The sequence below is a fragment of the Oryzias latipes genome, chromosome 18 (genome assembly GCF_053564925.1).
Source record: "Oryzias latipes strain Hd-rR chromosome 18, Olatipes_Hd-rR_3.1".
In the NCBI taxonomy this organism is placed as follows: domain Eukaryota; kingdom Metazoa; phylum Chordata; class Actinopteri; order Beloniformes; family Adrianichthyidae; genus Oryzias; species Oryzias latipes.
Window position 1 is genome coordinate 15,473,747 of NC_136254.1, and position 20,163 is coordinate 15,493,909.

The following is a 20,163-nucleotide window of genomic DNA, read 5'->3' on the forward strand; positions in this document are numbered from 1 at the left end:
TTTTGTATTTAAAAATCATTTTGTCACTAAATAGAAGCCAAAAGTGTCAAAAAAGCATTTTGACTCAAATTATGACTGTTTTGACTTTTCAACTTGAAATGTGACCAAGACACCACACTTTTTTGAACTACAAATGAGATCTTTGCCTTTTGAGTGCATTTTGTATTTAAAAATCATTTTGACACTAAAAAGAGCCAAAAGAGGCAAAAAAACATTTTGACTCAAATTCTGACTGTTTTCACTTTGCAACTTGAAATGTGACAAAAAACAACACTTTTCTGAACTACAAATGAGATCTTTGCCTTTTGAGTCTATTTTGTATTTAAAAATCATTTTGTCACTAAAAAGAGCAAAACGTGTCAAAAAAGCATTTTGGTTGAAATTCTGACTGTTTTGACTATTCAACTTGAAATGTGACCAAAAAACAACACTTTTTTGAACTACAAATGACATATTTGCCTTTTGAGTGCATTTTGTATTTAAAAATCATTTTGTCACTAAATAGAAGCCAAAAGTGTCAAAAAAGCATTTTGACTCAAATTATGACTGTTTTGACTTTTCAACTTGAAATGTGACCAAGACACCACACTTTTTTGAACTACAAATGAGATCTTTGCCTTTTGAGTGCATTTTGTATTTAAAAATCATTTTGACACTAAAAAGAGCCAAAAGTGTCAAAAAAGCATTTTGGTTGAAATTCTGACTGTTTTGACTATTCAACTTGAAATGTGACCAAAGAAACAATACTTTTTTGAACTACAAATGACATCTTTGCCTATTGAGTGTATTTTGTTTTTAGGAATCATTTTTGTCACTAAATAGAAGCCAAAAGTGTCAAAAAAGCATTTTGACTCAAATTATGACTGTTTTGACTTTTCAACTTGAAATGTGACCAAAAAACAACACTTTTTTGAACTATAAATGAGATTTTTGCCTTTTGAGTGCATTTTGTATTTAAAAATCATTTTGTGACTAAAAAGAGCCAAAAGTGTCAAAAAAGCATTTTGGTTGAAATTCTGACTGTTTTGACTATTCAACTTGAAATGTGACCAAAAAACAACACTTTTTTGAACTACAAATGAGATCATTGCCTTTTGAGTGCATTTTGTATTTAAAAATCATTTTGTCACTAAAAAGAAGCCAAAAGTGTCAAAAAAGCATTTTGACTCAAATTATGACTGTTTTGACTATTCAACTTGAAATGTGACCAAAAAACAACACTTTTTTGAACTACAAATGAGATCTTTGCCTTTTGAGTGCATTTTGTATTTAAAAATCATTTTGTCACTAAAAAGAGCCAAAAGTGTCAAAAAAGCATTTTGGTTGAAATTCTGACTGTTTTGACTATTCAACTTGAAATGTGACCAAAGAAACAATACTTTTTTGAACTACAAATGAGATCTTTGCCTATTGAGTGTATTTTGTTTTTAGAAATCATTTTGTCACTAAATAGAAGCCAAAAGTGTCAAAAAAGCATTTTGACTCAAATTATGACTGTTTTGACTTTTCAACTTGAAATGTGACCAAAAAACAACACTTTTTTGAACTACAAATGAGATCATTGCCTTTTGAGTGCATTTTGTATTTAAAAATCATTTTGTCACTAAAAAGAAGCCAAAAGTGTCAAAAAAGCATTTTGACTCAAATTGTGACTGTTTTGACTATTCAACTTAAAATGTGACCAAAAAACAACACTTTTTTGAACTACAAATGAGATCATTGCCTTTTGAGTGCATTTTGTATTTAAAAATCATTTTGTCACTAAAAAGAAGCCAAAAGTGTCAAAAAAGTATTTTGACTCAAATTCTGACTTTTTTGACTATTCAACTTGAAATGTGATCAAAAAACAACACTTTTTTTGAACTACAAATAAGATCTTTGCCTATTGAGTGTATTTTGTTTTTAAAAATCATTTTGTCACTAAAAAGAGCCAAACGTGTCAAAAAAGCATTTTGACTGAAATTATGACTGTTTTGACTTTTCAACTTGAAATGTGACAAAAAAGCAACACTTTTTTGAACTACAAATGACATATTTGCCTTTTGAGTGCATTTTGTATTTAAAAATCATTTTGTCACTAAATAGAAGCCAAAAGTGTCAAAAAAGCATTTTGACTCAAATTATGACTGTTTTGACTTTTCAACTTGAAATGTGACCAAGACACCACACTTTTTTGAACTACAAATGAGATCTTTGCCTTTTGAGTGCATTTTGTATTTAAAAATCATTTTGACACTAAAAAGAGCCAAAAGAGTCAAAAAAGCATTTTGACTCAAATTCTGACTGTTTTCACTTTGCAACTTGAAATGTGACAAAAAACAACACTTTTCTGAACTACAAATGAGATCTTTGCCTTTTGAGTCTATTTTGTATTTAAAAATCATTTTGTCACTAAAAAGAGCAAAACGTGTCAAAAAAGCATTTTGACTAAAATTATGACTGTTTTGACTTTTCAACTTGAAATGTGACAAAAAAACAACACTTTTTTGAACTACAAATGACATATTTGCCTTTTGAGTGCATTTTGTATTTAAAAATCATTTTGTCACTAAATAGAAGCCAAAAGTGTCAAAAAAGCATTTTGACTCAAATTATGACTGTTTTGACTTTTCAACTTGAAATGTGACCAAGACACCACACTTTTTTGAACTACAAATGAGATCTTTGCCTTTTGAGTGCATTTTGTATTTAAAAATCATTTTGACACTAAAAAGAGCCAAAAGTGTCAAAAAAGCATTTTGGTTGAAATTCTGACTGTTTTGACTATTCAACTTGAAATGTGACCAAAGAAACAATACTTTTTTGAACTACAAATGAGATCTTTGCCTATTGAGTGTATTTTGTTTTTAGAAATCATTTTGTCACTAAATAGAAGCCAAAAGGGTCAAAAAAGCATTTTGGTTGAAATTCTGACTGTTTTCACTTTTCAACTTGAAATGTGACCAAAAAACAACACTTTTTTGAACTATAAATGAGATCTTTGCCTTTTGAGTGCATTTTGTATTTAAAAATCATTTTGTCACTAAAAAGAGCCAAAAGTGTCAAAAAAGCATTTTGGTTGAAATTCTGACTGTTTTGACTATTCAACTTGAAATGTGACCAAAAAACAACACTTTTTTGAACTACAAATGAGATCATTGCCTTTTGAGTGCATTTTGTATTTAAAAATCATTTTGTCACTAAATAGAAGCCAAAAGTGTCAAAAAAGCATTTTGGTTGAAATTCTGACTGTTTTCACTTTTCAACTTGAAATGTGACCAAAAAACAACACTTTTTTGAACTATAAATGAGATCTTTGCCTTTTGAGTGCATTTTGTATTTAAAAATCATTTTGTCATTAAAAAGAGCCAAAAGTGTCAAAAAAGCATTTTGGTTGAAATTCTGACTGTTTTGACTATTCAACTTGAAATGTGACCAAAAAACAACACTTTTTTGAACTACAAATGAGATCATTGCCTTTTGAGTGCATTTTGTATTTAAAAATCATTTTGTCACTAAAAAGAAGCCAAAAGTGTCAAAAAAGCATTTTGACTCAAATTATGACTGTTTTGACTATTCAACTTGAAATGTGACCAAAAAACAACACTTTTTTGAACTATAAATGAGATCTTTGCCTTTTGAGTGCATTTTGTATTTAAAAATCATTTTGTCATTAAAAAGAGCCAAAAGTGTCAAAAAAGCATTTTGACTCAAATTCTGACTGTTTTCACTTTGCAACTTGAAATGTGAGCAAAAAACAACACTTTTTTGAACTACAAATGACATCTTTGCCTATTGAGTGTATTTTGTTTTTAGAAATCATTTTGTCACTAAATAGAAGCCAAAAGAGTCAAAAAAGCATTTTGACTCAAATTCTGACTGTTTTCACTTTGCAACTTGAAATGTGACAAAAAACAACACTTTTCTGAACTACAAATGAGATCTTTGCCTTTTGAGTCTATTTTGTATTTAAAAATCATTTTGTCACTAAAAAGAGCAAAACGTGTCAAAAAAGCATTTTGACTGAAATTATGACTGTTTTGACTTTTCAACTTGAAATGTGACCAAAGAAACAATACTTTTTTGAACTACAAATGAGATCTTTGCCTATTGAGTGTATTTTGTTTTTAGAAATCATTTTGTCACTAAATAGAAGCCAAAAGTGTCAAAAAAGCATTTTGACTCAAATTATGACTGTTTTGACTTTTCAACTTGAAATGTGACCAAAAAACAACACTTTTTTGAACTACAAATGAGATCATTGCCTTTTGAGTGCATTTTGTATTTAAAAATCATTTTGTCACTAAAAAGAAGCCAAAAGTGTCAAAAAAGCATTTTGACTCAAATTATGACTGTTTTGATTATTCAACTTGAAATGTGACCAAAAAACAACACTTTTTTGAACTACAAATGAGATCTTTGCCTTTTGAGTGCATTTTGTATTTAAAAATCATTTTGTCACTAAAAAGAGCCAAAAGTGTCAAAAAAGCATTTTGGTTGAAATTCTGACTGTTTTGACTATTCAACTTGAAATGTGACCAAAGAAACAATACTTTTTTGAACTACAAATGAGATCTTTGCCTATTGAGTGTATTTTGTTTTTAGAAATCATTTTGTCACTAAATAGAAGCCAAAAGGGTCAAAAAAGCATTTTGGTTGAAATTCTGACTGTTTTCACTTTTCAACTTGAAATGTGACCAAAAAACAACACTTTTTTGAACTATAAATGAGATCTTTGCCTTTTGAGTGCATTTTGTATTTAAAAATCATTTTGTCACTAAAAAGAGCCAAAAGTGTCAAAAAAGCATTTTGGTTGAAATTCTGACTGTTTTGACTATTCAACTTGAAATGTGACCAAAAAACAACACTTTTTTGAACTACAAATGAGATCATTGCCTTTTGAGTGCATTTTGTATTTAAAAATCATTTTGTCACTAAAAAGAAGCCAAAAGTGTCAAAAAAGCATTTTGACTCAAATTATGACTGTTTTGACTATTCAACTTGAAATGTGACCAAAAAACAACACTTTTTTGAACTATAAATGAGATCTTTGCCTTTTGAGTGCATTTTGTATTTAAAAATCATTTTGTCATTAAAAAGAGCCAAAAGTGTCAAAAAAGCATTTTGACTCAAATTCTGACTGTTTTCACTTTGCAACTTGAAATGAGAGCAAAAAACAACACTTTTTTGAACTACAAATGACATCTTTGCCTATTGAGTGTATTTTGTTTTTAGAAATCATTTTGTCACTAAATAGAAGCCAAAAGAGTCAAAAAAGCATTTTGACTCAAATTCTGACTGTTTTCACTTTGCAACTTGAAATGTGACAAAAAACAACACTTTTCTGAACTACAAATGAGATCTTTGCCTTTTGAGTCTATTTTGTATTTAAAAATCATTTTGTCACTAAAAAGAGCAAAACGTGTCAAAAAAGCATTTTGACTGAAATTATGACTGTTTTGACTTTTCAACTTGAAATGTGACCAAAAAACAACACTTTTTTGAACTACAAATGACATATTTGCCTTTTGAGTGCATTTTGTATTTAAAAATCATTTTGTCACTAAATAGAAGCCAAAAGTGTCAAAAAAGCATTTTGACTCAAATTATGACTGTTTTGACTTTTCAACTTGAAATGTGACCAAGACACCACACTTTTTTGAACTACAAATGAGATTTTTTTGAGTGCATTTTGTATTTAAAAATCATTTTGACACTAAAAAGAGCCAAAAGTGTCAAAAAAGCATTTTGGTTGAAATTCTGACTGTTTTGACTATTCAACTTGAAATGTGACCAAAGAAACAATACTTTTTTGAACTACAAATGAGATCTTTGCCTATTGAGTGTATTTTGTTTTTAGAAATCATTTTGTCACTAAATAGAAGCCAAAAGTGTCAAAAAAGCATTTTGACTCAAATTATGACTGTTTTGACTTTTCAACTTGAAATGTGACCAAAAAACAACACTTTTTTGAACTATAAATGAGATCTTTGCCTTTTGAGTGCATTTTGTATTTAAAAATCATTTTGTGACTAAAAAGAGCCAAAAGTGTCAAAAAAGCATTTTGGTTGAAATTCTGACTGTTTTGACTATTCAACTTGAAATGTGACCAAAAAACAACACTTTTTTGAACTACAAATGAGATCATTGCCTTTTGAGTGCATTTTGTATTTAAAAATCATTTTGTCACTAAAAGAAGCTAAAAGTGTCAAAAAAGCATTTTGACTCAAATTCTGACTTTTTTGACTATTCAACTTGAAATGTGATCAAAAAACAACACTTTTTTTGAACTACAAATAAGATCTTTGCCTATTGAGTGTATTTTGTTTTTAGAAATAATTTTGTCACTAAATAGAAGCCAAAAGTGTCAAAAAAGCATTTTGGTTGAAATTCTGACTGTTTTCACTTTGCAACTTGAAATGTGACCAAAAAACAACACTTTTTTGAACTACAAATGAAATCTATGCCTTTTGAGTGCATTTTGTATTTAAAAATCATTTTGTCACTAAAAAGAGCCAAAAGTGTCAAAAAAGCATTTTCTGTTGAAATTCTGACTGTTTTCACTTTGCAACTTGAAATGTGACAAAAAAACAACACTTTTTTGAACTACAAATGACATCTTTGCCTTTTGAGTGCATTTTGTATTTAAAAATCATTTTGTCACTAAATAGAAGCCAAAAGTGTCAAAAAAGCATTTTGACTCAAATTCTGACTTTTTTGACTTTTCAACTTGAAATGTGACCAAAAAAACAACACTTTTTTGAACTACAAATGAGATCATTGCCTTTTGAGTGCATTTTGTATTTAAAAATCATTTTGTCACTAAAAAGAAGCCAAAAGTGTCAAAAAAGCATTTTGACTCAAATTCTGACTGTTTTCACTTTGCAACTTGAAATGTGACAAAAAAACAACACTTTTTTGAACTACAAATGACATCTTTGCCTATTGAGTGTATTTTGTTTTTAGAAATCATTTTGTCACTAAATAGAAGCCAAAAGAGTCAAAAAAGCATTTTGACTCAAATTCTGACTGTTTTCACTTTGCAACTTGAAATGTGATCAAAAAACAACACTTTTTTTGAACTACAAATAAGATCTTTGCCTATTGAGTGTATTTTGTTTTTAGAAATCATTTTGTCACTAAATAGAAGCCAAAAGTGTCAAAAAAGCATTTTGGTTGAAATTCTGACTGTTTTCACTTTGCAACTTGAAATGTGACCAAAAAACAACACTTTTTTGAACTACAAATGAAATCTATGCCTTTTGAGTGCATTTTGTATTTAAAAATCATTTTGTCACTAAATAGAAGCCAAAAGTGTCAAAAAAGCATTTTGACTCAAATTATGACTGTTTTGACTTTTCAACTTGAAATGTGACCAAGACACCACACTTTTTTGAACTACAAATGAGATTTTTTTGAGTGCATTTTGTATTTAAAAATCATTTTGACACTAAAAAGAGCCAAAAGTGTCAAAAAAGCATTTTGGTTGAAATTCTGACTGTTTTGACTATTCAACTTGAAATGTGACCAAAGAAACAACACTTTTTTGAACTATAAATGAGATCTTTGCCTTTTGAGTGCATTTTGTATTTAAAAATCATTTTGTGACTAAAAAGAGCCAAAAGTGTCAAAAAAGCATTTTGGTTGAAATTCTGACTGTTTTGACTTTTCAACTTGAAATGTGACCAAAAAACAACACTTTTTTGAACTATAAATGAGATCTTTGCCTTTTGAGTGCATTTTGTATTTAAAAATCATTTTGTGACTAAAAAGAGCCAAAAGTGTCAAAAAAGCATTTTGGTTGAAATTCTGACTGTTTTGACTATTCAACTTGAAATGTGACCAAAAAACAACACTTTTTTGAACTACAAATGAGATCATTGCCTTTTGAGTGCATTTTGTATTTAAAAATCATTTTGTCACTAAAAAGAAGCCAAAAGTGTCAAAAAAGCATTTTGACTCAAATTATGACTGTTTTGACTATTCAACTTGAAATGTGACCAAAAAACAACACTTTTTTGAACTATAAATGAGATCTTTGCCTTTTGAGTGCATTTTGTATTTAAAAATCATTTTGTCATTAAAAAGAGCCAAAAGTGTCAAAAAAGCATTTTGACTCAAATTCTGACTGTTTTCACTTTGCAACTTGAAATGAGAGCAAAAAACAACACTTTTTTGAACTACAAATGACATCTTTGCCTATTGAGTGTATTTTGTTTTTAGAAATCATTTTGTCACTAAATAGAAGCCAAAAGAGTCAAAAAAGCATTTTGACTCAAATTCTGACTGTTTTCACTTTGCAACTTGAAATGTGACAAAAAACAACACTTTTCTGAACTACAAATGAGATCTTTGCCTTTTGAGTCTATTTTGTATTTAAAAATCATTTTGTCACTAAAAAGAGCAAAACGTGTCAAAAAAGCATTTTGACTGAAATTATGACTGTTTTGACTTTTCAACTTGAAATGTGACCAAAAAACAACACTTTTTTGAACTACAAATGACATATTTGCCTTTTGAGTGCATTTTGTATTTAAAAATCATTTTGTCACTAAATAGAAGCCAAAAGTGTCAAAAAAGCATTTTGACTCAAATTATGACTGTTTTGACTTTTCAACTTGAAATGTGACCAAGACACCACACTTTTTTGAACTACAAATGAGATTTTTTTGAGTGCATTTTGTATTTAAAAATCATTTTGACACTAAAAAGAGCCAAAAGTGTCAAAAAAGCATTTTGGTTGAAATTCTGACTGTTTTGACTATTCAACTTGAAATGTGACCAAAGAAACAATACTTTTTTGAACTACAAATGAGATCTTTGCCTATTGAGTGTATTTTGTTTTTAGAAATCATTTTGTCACTAAATAGAAGCCAAAAGTGTCAAAAAAGCATTTTGACTCAAATTATGACTGTTTTGACTTTTCAACTTGAAATGTGACCAAAAAACAACACTTTTTTGAACTATAAATGAGATCTTTGCCTTTTGAGTGCATTTTGTATTTAAAAATCATTTTGTGACTAAAAAGAGCCAAAAGTGTCAAAAAAGCATTTTGGTTGAAATTCTGACTGTTTTGACTATTCAACTTGAAATGTGACCAAAAAACAACACTTTTTTGAACTACAAATGAGATCATTGCCTTTTGAGTGCATTTTGTATTTAAAAATCATTTTGTCACTAAAAGAAGCTAAAAGTGTCAAAAAAGCATTTTGACTCAAATTCTGACTTTTTTGACTATTCAACTTGAAATGTGATCAAAAAACAACACTTTTTTTGAACTACAAATAAGATCTTTGCCTATTGAGTGTATTTTGTTTTTAGAAATAATTTTGTCACTAAATAGAAGCCAAAAGTGTCAAAAAAGCATTTTGGTTGAAATTCTGACTGTTTTCACTTTGCAACTTGAAATGTGACCAAAAAACAACACTTTTTTGAACTACAAATGAAATCTATGCCTTTTGAGTGCATTTTGTATTTAAAAATCATTTTGTCACTAAAAAGAGCCAAAAGTGTCAAAAAAGCATTTTCTGTTGAAATTCTGACTGTTTTCACTTTGCAACTTGAAATGTGACAAAAAAACAACACTTTTTTGAACTACAAATGACATCTTTGCCTTTTGAGTGCATTTTGTATTTAAAAATCATTTTGACACTAAAAAGAGCCAAAAGTGTCAAAAAAGCATTTTGGTTGAAATTCTGACTGTTTTGACTATTCAACTTGAAATGTGACCAAAGAAACAATACTTTTTTGAACTACAAATGACATCTTTGCCTATTGAGTGTATTTTGTTTTTAGAAATCATTTTGTCACTAAATAGAAGCCAAAAGTGTCAAAAAAGCATTTTGGTTGAAATTCTAACTGTTTTCACTTTTCAACTTGAAATGTGACCAAAAAACAACACTTTTTTGAACTACAAATGAGATCATTGCCTTTTGAGTGCATTTTGTATTTAAAAATCATTTTGTCACTAAAAAGAAGCCAAAAGTGTCAAAAAAGCATTTTGACTCAAATTATGACTGTTTTGACTATTCAACTTGAAATGTGACCAAAAAACAACACTTTTTTGAACTACAAATGAAATCATTGCCTTTTGAGTGCATTTTGTATTTAAAAATCATTTTGTCACTAAAAAGAAGCCAAAAGTGTCAAAAAAGTATTTTGACTCAAATTCTGACTTTTTTGACTATTCAACTTGAAATGTGATAAAAAAACAACACTTTTTTTGAACTACAAATAAGATCTTTGCCTATTGAGTGTATTTTGTTTTTAAAAATCATTTTGTCACTAAAAAGAGCCAAACGTGTCAAAAAAGCATTTTGACTGAAATTATGACTGTTTTGACTTTTCAACTTGAAATGTGACAAAAAAGCAACACTTTTTTGAACTACAAATGACATATTTGCCTTTTGAGTGCATTTTGTATTTAAAAATCATTTTGTCACTAAATAGAAGCCAAAAGTGTCAAAAAAGCATTTTGACTCAAATTATGACTGTTTTGACTTTTCAACTTGAAATGTGACCAAGACACCACACTTTTTTGAACTACAAATGAGATCTTTGCCTTTTGAGTGCATTTTGTATTTAAAAATCATTTTGACACTAAAAAGAGCCAAAAGAGTCAAAAAAGCATTTTGGTTGAAATTCTGACTGTTTTGACTATTCAACTTGAAATGTGACCAAAGAAACAATACTTTTTTGAACTACAAATGAGATCTTTGCCTATTGAGTGTATTTTGTTTTTAGAAATCATTTTGTCACTAAATAGAAGCCAAAAGTGTCAAAAAAGCATTTTGACTCAAATTATGACTGTTTTGACTTTTCAACTTGAAATGTGACCAAAAAACAACACTTTTTTGAACTATAAATGAGATCTTTGCCTTTTGAGTGCATTTTGTATTTAAAAATCATTTTGTGACTAAAAAGAGCCAAAAGTGTCAAAAAAGCATTTTGGTTGAAATTCTGACTGTTTTGACTATTCAACTTGAAATGTGACCAAAAAACAACACTTTTTTGAACTACAAATGAGATCACTGCCTTTTGAGTGCATTTTGTATTTAAAAATCATTTTGTCACTAAAAAGAAGCCAAAAGTGTCAAAAAAGCATTTTGACTCAAATTATGACTGTTTTGATTATTCAACTTGAAATGTGACCAAAAAACAACACTTTTTTGAACTACAAATGAGATCTTTGCCTTTTGAGTGCATTTTGTATTTAAAAATCATTTTGTCACTAAAAAGAGCCAAAAGTGTCAAAAAAGCATTTTGGTTGAAATTCTGACTGTTTTGACTATTCAACTTGAAATGTGACCAAAGAAACAATACTTTTTTGAACTACAAATGAGATCTTTGCCTATTGAGTGTATTTTGTTTTTAGAAATCATTTTGTCACTAAATAGAAGCCAAAAGTGTCAAAAAAGCATTTTGACTCAAATTATGACTGTTTTGACTTTTCAACTTGAAATGTGACCAAAAAACAACACTTTTTTGAACTACAAATGAGATCATTGCCTTTTGAGTGCATTTTGTATTTAAAAATCATTTTGTCACTAAAAAGAAGCCAAAAGTGTCAAAAAAGCATTTTGACTGAAATTATGACTGTTTTGACTTTTCAACTTGAAATGTGACCAAAAAAAAACACTTTTTTGAACTACAAATGAGATCTTTGCCTTTTGAGTGCATTTTGTATTTAAAAATCATTTTGTCACTAAAAAGAGCCAAAAGTGTCAAAAAAGCTTTTTGGTTGAAATTCTGACTGTTTTCACTTTGCAACTTGAAATGTGACCAAAAAACAACACTTTTTTGAACTACAAATGACATCCTTGCCTATTGAGTGTATTTTGTTTTTAGAAATCATTTTGTCACTAAATAGAAGCCAAAAGAGTCAAAAAAGCATTTTGACTCAAATTATGACTGTTTTCACTTTGCAACTTGAAATGTGACCAAAAAACAACACTTTTTTGAACTACAAATGAGATCTTTGCCTTTTGAGTGCATTTTGTATTTAAAAATCATTTTGTCACTAAAAAGAGCCAAAAGTGTCAAAAAAGCATTTTGACTGAAATTATGACTGTTTTGACTATTCAACTTGAAATGTGACCAAAAAACAACACTTTTTTGAACTATAAATGAGATCTATGCCTTTTGAGTGCATTTTGTATTTAAAAATCATTTTGTCACTAAAAAGAGCCAAAAGTGTCAAAAAAGCATTTTGGTTGAAATTCTGACTGTTTTGACTATTCAACTTGAAATGTGACCAAAAAACAACACTTTTTTGAACTACAAATGAGATCTATGCCTTTTGAGTGCATTTTGTATTTAAAAATCATTTTGTCACTAAAAAGAAGCCAAAAGTGTCAAAAAAGCATTTTGACTCAAATTCTGACTTTTTTGACTATTCAACTTGAAATGTGACCAAAAAACAACACTTTTTTGAACTACAAATAAGATCTTTGCCTATTGAGTGTATTTTGTTTTTAGAAATCATTTTGTCACTAAATAGAAGCCAAAAGTGTCAAAAAAGCATTTTGGTTGAAATTCTGACTGTTTTCACTTTGCAACTTGAAATGTGACAAAAAAACAACACTTTTTTGAACTACAAATGACATATTTGCCTTTTGAGTGCATTTTGTATTTAAAAATCATTTTGTCACTAAATAGAAGCCAAATGTGTCAAAAAAGCATTTTGACTCAAATTCTGACTTTTTTGACTATTCAACTTGAAATGTGACCAAGACACCACACTTTTTTGATCTACAAATGAGATCTTTGCCTTTTGAGTGCATTTTGTATTTAAAAATCATTTTGACACTAAAAAGAGCCAAAAGTGTCAAAAAAGCATTTTGGTTGAAATTCTGACTGTTTTGACTATTCAACTTGAAATGTGACCAAAAAAACAATACTTTTTTGAACTACAAATGAGATCTTTGCCTATTGAGTGTATTTTGTTTTTAGAAATCATTTTGTCACTAAATAGAAGCCAAAAGTGTCAAAAAAGCATTTTGACTCAAATTCTGACTGTTTTGACTTTTCAACTTGAAATGTGACCAAAAAACAACACTTTTTTGAACTATAAATGAGATCTTTGCCTTTTGAGTGCATTTTGTATTTAGAAATCATTTTGTCACTAAATAGAAGCCAAAAGTGTCAAAAAAGCAGTTTGACTCAAATTCTGACTGTTTTGACTTTTCAACTTGAAATGTGACAAAAAAACAACACTTTTCTGAACTACAAATGAGATCTTTGCCTTTTGAGTCCATTTTGTATTTAAAAATCATTTTGTCACTAAAAAGAGCCAAACGTGTCAAAAAAGCATTTTGACTGAAATTATGACTGTTTTGACTATTCAACTTGAAATGTGACCAAAAAACAACACTTTTTTGAACTATAAATGAGATCTATGCCTTTTGAGTGCATTTTGTATTTAAAAATCATTTTGTCACTAAAAAGAGCCAAAAGTGTCAAAAAAGCATTTTGGTTGAAATTCTGACTGTTTTGACTATTCAACTTGAAATGTGACCAAAAAACAACACTTTTTTGAACTACAAATGAGATCTTTGCCTTTTGAGTGCATTTTGTATTTAAAAATCATTTTGTCATTAAAAAGAGCCAAAAGTGTCAAAAAAGCATTTTGACTCAAATTATGACTGTTTTCACTTTGCAACTTGAAATGTGAGCAAAAAACAACACTTTTTTGAACTACAAATGACATCTTTGCCTATTGAGTGTATTTTGTTTTTAGAAATCATTTTGTCACTAAATAGAAGCCAAAAGAGTCAAAAAAGCATTTTGACTCAAATTCTGACTGTTTTCACTTTGCAACTTGAAATGTGACAAAAAACAACACTTTTCTGAACTACAAATGAGATTTTTGCCTTTTGAGTCTATTTTGTATTTAAAAATCATTTTGTCACTAAAAAGAGCAAAACGTGTCAAAAAAGCATTTTGACTGAAATTATGACTGTTTTGACTTTTCAACTTGAAATGTGACAAAAAAACAACACTTTTTTGAACTACAAATGACATATTTGCCTTTTGAGTGCATTTTGTATTTAAAAATCATTTTGTCACTAAATAGAAGCCAAAAGTGTCAAAAAAGCATTTTGACTCAAATTATGACTGTTTTGACTTTTCAACTTGAAATGTGACCAAGACACCACACTTTTTTGAACTACAAATTAGATTTTTTTGAGTGCATTTTGTATTTAAAAATCATTTTGTGACTAAAAAGAGCCAAAAGTGTCAAAAAAGCATTTTGGTTGAAATTCTGACTGTTTTGACTATTCAACTTGAAATGTGACCAAAGAAACAATACTTTTTTGAACTACAAATGACATCTTTGCCTATTGAGTGTATTTTGTTTTTAGGAATCATTTTTGTCACTAAATAGAAGCCAAAAGTGTCAAAAAAGCATTTTGACTCAAATTATGACTGTTTTGACTTTTCAACTTGAAATGTGACCAAAAAACAACACTTTTTTGAACTATAAATAAGATCTTTGCCTTTTGAGTGCATTTTGTATTTAAAAATCATTTTGTGACTAAAAAGAGCCAAAAGTGTCAAAAAAGCATTTTGGTTGAAATTCTGACTGTTTTGACTATTCAACTTGAAATGTGACCAAAAAACAACACTTTTTTGAACTACAAATGAGATCATTGCCTTTTGAGTGCATTTTGTATTTAAAAATCATTTTGTCACTAAAAAGAAGCCAAAAGTGTCAAAAAAGCATTTTGACTCAAATTATGACTGTTTTGACTATTCAACTTGAAATGTGACCAAAAAACAACACTTTTTTGAACTACAAATGAGATCTTTGCCTTTTGAGTGCATTTTGTATTTAAAAATCATTTTGTCACTAAAAAGAGCCAAAAGTGTCAAAAAAGCATTTTGGTTGAAATTCTAACTGTTTTCACTTTTCAACTTGAAATGTGACCAAAAAACAACACTTTTTTGAACTACAAATGAGATCATTGCCTTTTGAGTGCATTTTGTATTTAAAAATCATTTTGTCACTAAAAAGAAGCCAAAAGTGTCAAAAAAGCATTTTGACTCAAATTATGACTGTTTTGACTATTCAACTTGAAATGTGACCAAAAAACAACACTTTTTTGAACTACAAATGAGATCATTGCCTTTTGAGTGCATTTTGTATTTAAAAATCATTTTGTCACTAAAAAGAAGCCAAAAGTGTCAAAAAAGTATTTTGACTCAAATTCTGACTTTTTTGACTATTCAACTTGAAATGTGATAAAAAAACAACACTTTTTTTGAACTACAAATAAGATCTTTGCCTATTGAGTGTATTTTGTTTTTAAAAATCATTTTGTCACTAAAAAGAGCCAAACGTGTCAAAAAAGCATTTTGACTGAAATTATGACTGTTTTGACTTTTCAACTTGAAATGTGACAAAAAAGCAACACTTTTTTGAACTACAAATGACATATTTGCCTTTTGAGTGCATTTTGTATTTAAAAATCATTTTGTCACTAAATAGAAGCCAAAAGTGTCAAAAAAGCATTTTGACTCAAATTATGACTGTTTTGACTTTTCAACTTGAAATGTGACCAAGACACCACACTTTTTTGAACTACAAATGAGATCTTTGCCTTTTGAGTGCATTTTGTATTTAAAAATCATTTTGACACTAAAAAGAGCCAAAAGTGTCAAAAAAGCATTTTGGTTGAAATTCTGACTGTTTTGACTATTCAACTTGAAATGTGACCAAAGAAACAATACTTTTTTGAACTACAAATGAGATCTTTGCCTATTGAGTGTATTTTGTTTTTAGAAATCATTTTGTCACTAAATAGAAGCCAAAAGTGTCAAAAAAGCATTTTGACTCAAATTATGACTGTTTTGACTTTTCAACTTGAAATGTGACCAAAAAACAACACTTTTTTGAACTATAAATGAGATCTTTGCCTTTTGAGTGCATTTTGTATTTAAAAATCATTTTGTGACTAAAAAGAGCCAAAAGTGTCAAAAAAGCATTTTGGTTGAAATTCTGACTGTTTTGACTATTCAACTTGAAATGTGACCAAAAAACAACACTTTTTTGAACTACAAATGAGATCACTGCCTTTTGAGTGCATTTTGTATTTAAAAATCATTTTGTCACTAAAAAGAAGCCAAAAGTGTCAAAAAAGCATTTTGACTCAAATTATGACTGTTTTGATTATTCAACTTGAAATGTGACCAAAAAACAACACTTTTTTGAACTACAAATGAGATCTTTGCCTTTTGAGTGCATTTTGTATTTAAAAATCATTTTGTCACTAAAAAGAGCCAAAAGTGTCAAAAAAGCATTTTGGTTGAAATTCTGACTGTTTTGACTATTCAACTTGAAATGTGACCAAAGAAACAATACTTTTTTGAACTACAAATGACATATTTGCCTTTTGAGTGCATTTTGTATTTAAAAATCATTTTGTCACTAAATAGAAGCCAAAAGTGTCAAAAAAGCATTTTGACTCAAATTATGACTGTTTTGACTTTTCAACTTGAAATGTGACCAAGACACCACACTTTTTTGAACTACAAATGAGATCTTTGCCTTTTGAGTGCATTTTGTATTTAAAAATCATTTTGACACTAAAAAGAGCCAAAAGTGTCAAAAAAGCATTTTGGTTGAAATTCTGACTGTTTTGACTATTCAACTTGAAATGTGACCAAAGAAACAATACTTTTTTGAACTACAAATGAGATCTTTGCCTATTGAGTGTATTTTGTTTTTAGAAATCATTTTGTCACTAAAAAGAGCCAAACGTGTCAAAAAAGCATTTTGACTGAAATTATGACTGTTTTGACTATTCAACTTGAAATGTGACCAAAAAACAACACTTTTTTGAACTATAAATGAGATCTATGCCTTTTGAGTGCATTTTGTATTTAAAAATCATTTTGTCACTAAAAAGAGCCAAAAGTGTCAAAAAAGCATTTTGGTTGAAATTCTGACTGTTTTGACTATTCAACTTGAAATGTGACCAAAAAACAACACTTTTTTGAACTACAAATGAGATCTTTGCCTTTTGAGTGCATTTTGTATTTAAAAATCATTTTGTCATTAAAAAGAGCCAAAAGTGTCAAAAAAGCATTTTGACTCAAATTATGACTGTTTTCACTTTGCAACTTGAAATGTGAGCAAAAAACAACACTTTTTTGAACTACAAATGACATCTTTGCCTATTGAGTGTATTTTGTTTTTAGAAATCATTTTGTCACTAAATAGAAGCCAAAAGAGTCAAAAAAGCATTTTGACTCAAATTCTGACTGTTTTCACTTTGCAACTTGAAATGTGACAAAAAACAACACTTTTCTGAACTACAAATGAGATTTTTGCCTTTTGAGTCTATTTTGTATTTAAAAATCATTTTGTCACTAAAAAGAGCAAAACGTGTCAAAAAAGCATTTTGACTGAAATTATGACTGTTTTGACTTTTCAACTTGAAATGTGACAAAAAAACAACACTTTTTTGAACTACAAATGACATATTTGCCTTTTGAGTGCATTTTGTATTTAAAAATCATTTTGTCACTAAATAGAAGCCAAAAGTGTCAAAAAAGCATTTTGACTCAAATTATGACTGTTTTGACTTTTCAACTTGAAATGTGACCAAGACACCACACTTTTTTGAACTACAAATTAGATTTTTTTGAGTGCATTTTGTATTTAAAAATCATTTTGTGACTAAAAAGAGCCAAAAGTGTCAAAAAAGCATTTTGGTTGAAATTCTGACTGTTTTGACTATTCAACTTGAAATGTGACCAAAGAAACAATACTTTTTTGAACTACAAATGACATCTTTGCCTATTGAGTGTATTTTGTTTTTAGGAATCATTTTTGTCACTAAATAGAAGCCAAAAGTGTCAAAAAAGCATTTTGACTCAAATTATGACTGTTTTGACTTTTCAACTTGAAATGTGACCAAAAAACAACACTTTTTTGAACTATAAATAAGATCTTTGCCTTTTGAGTGCATTTTGTATTTAAAAATCATTTTGTGACTAAAAAGAGCCAAAAGTGTCAAAAAAGCATTTTGGTTGAAATTCTGACTGTTTTGACTATTCAACTTGAAATGTGACCAAAAAACAACACTTTTTTGAACTACAAATGAGATCATTGCCTTTTGAGTGCATTTTGTATTTAAAAATCATTTTGTCACTAAAAAGAAGCCAAAAGTGTCAAAAAAGCATTTTGACTCAAATTATGACTGTTTTGACTATTCAACTTGAAATGTGACCAAAAAACAACACTTTTTTGAACTACAAATGAGATCTTTGCCTTTTGAGTGCATTTTGTATTTAAAAATCATTTTGTCACTAAAAAGAGCCAAAAGTGTCAAAAAAGCATTTTGGTTGAAATTCTAACTGTTTTCACTTTTCAACTTGAAATGTGACCAAAAAACAACACTTTTTTGAACTACAAATGAGATCATTGCCTTTTGAGTGCATTTTGTATTTAAAAATCATTTTGTCACTAAAAAGAAGCCAAAAGTGTCAAAAAAGCATTTTGACTCAAATTATGACTGTTTTGACTATTCAACTTGAAATGTGACCAAAAAACAACACTTTTTTGAACTACAAATGAGATCATTGCCTTTTGAGTGCATTTTGTATTTAAAAATCATTTTGTCACTAAAAAGAAGCCAAAAGTGTCAAAAAAGTATTTTGACTCAAATTCTGACTTTTTTGACTATTCAACTTGAAATGTGATAAAAAAACAACACTTTTTTTGAACTACAAATAAGATCTTTGCCTATTGAGTGTATTTTGTTTTTAAAAATCATTTTGTCACTAAAAAGAGCCAAACGTGTCAAAAAAGCATTTTGACTGAAATTATGACTGTTTTGACTTTTCAACTTGAAATGTGACAAAAAAGCAACACTTTTTTGAACTACAAATGACATATTTGCCTTTTGAGTGCATTTTGTATTTAAAAATCATTTTGTCACTAAATAGAAGCCAAAAGTGTCAAAAAAGCATTTTGACTCAAATTATGACTGTTTTGACTTTTCAACTTGAAATGTGACCAAGACACCACACTTTTTTGAACTACAAATGAGATCTTTGCCTTTTGAGTGCATTTTGTATTTAAAAATCATTTTGACACTAAAAAGAGCCAAAAGTGTCAAAAAAGCATTTTGGTTGAAATTCTGACTGTTTTGACTATTCAACTTGAAATGTGACCAAAGAAACAATACTTTTTTGAACTACAAATGAGATCTTTGCCTATTGAGTGTATTTTGTTTTTAGAAATCATTTTGTCACTAAATAGAAGCCAAAAGTGTCAAAAAAGCATTTTGACTCAAATTATGACTGTTTTGACTTTTCAACTTGAAATGTGACCAAAAAACAACACTTTTTTGAACTATAAATGAGATCTTTGCCTTTTGAGTGCATTTTGTATTTAAAAATCATTTTGTGACTAAAAAGAGCCAAAAGTGTCAAAAAAGCATTTTGGTTGAAATTCTGACTGTTTTGACTATTCAACTTGAAATGTGACCAAAAAACAACACTTTTTTGAACTACAAATGAGATCACTGCCTTTTGAGTGCATTTTGTATTTAAAAATCATTTTGTCACTAAAAAGAAGCCAAAAGTGTCAAAAAAGCATTTTGACTCAAATTATGACTGTTTTGATTATTCAACTTGAAATGTGACCAAAAAACAACACTTTTTTGAACTACAAATGAGATCTTTGCCTTTTGAGTGCATTTTGTATTTAAAAATCATTTTGTCACTAAAAAGAGCCAAAAGTGTCAAAAAAGCATTTTGGTTGAAATTCTGACTGTTTTGACTATTCAACTTGAAATGTGACCAAAGAAACAATACTTTTTTGAACTACAAATGACATATTTGCCTTTTGAGTGCATTTTGTATTTAAAAATCATTTTGTCACTAAATAGAAGCCAAAAGTGTCAAAAAAGCATTTTGACTCAAATTATGACTGTTTTGACTTTTCAACTTGAAATGTGACCAAGACACCACACTTTTTTGAACTACAAATGAGATCTTTGCCTTTTGAGTGCATTTTGTATTTAAAAATCATTTTGACACTAAAAAGAGCCAAAAGTGTCAAAAAAGCATTTTGGTTGAAATTCTGACTGTTTTGACTATTCAACTTGAAATGTGACCAAAGAAACAATACTTTTTTGAACTACAAATGAGATCTTTGCCTATTGAGTGTAT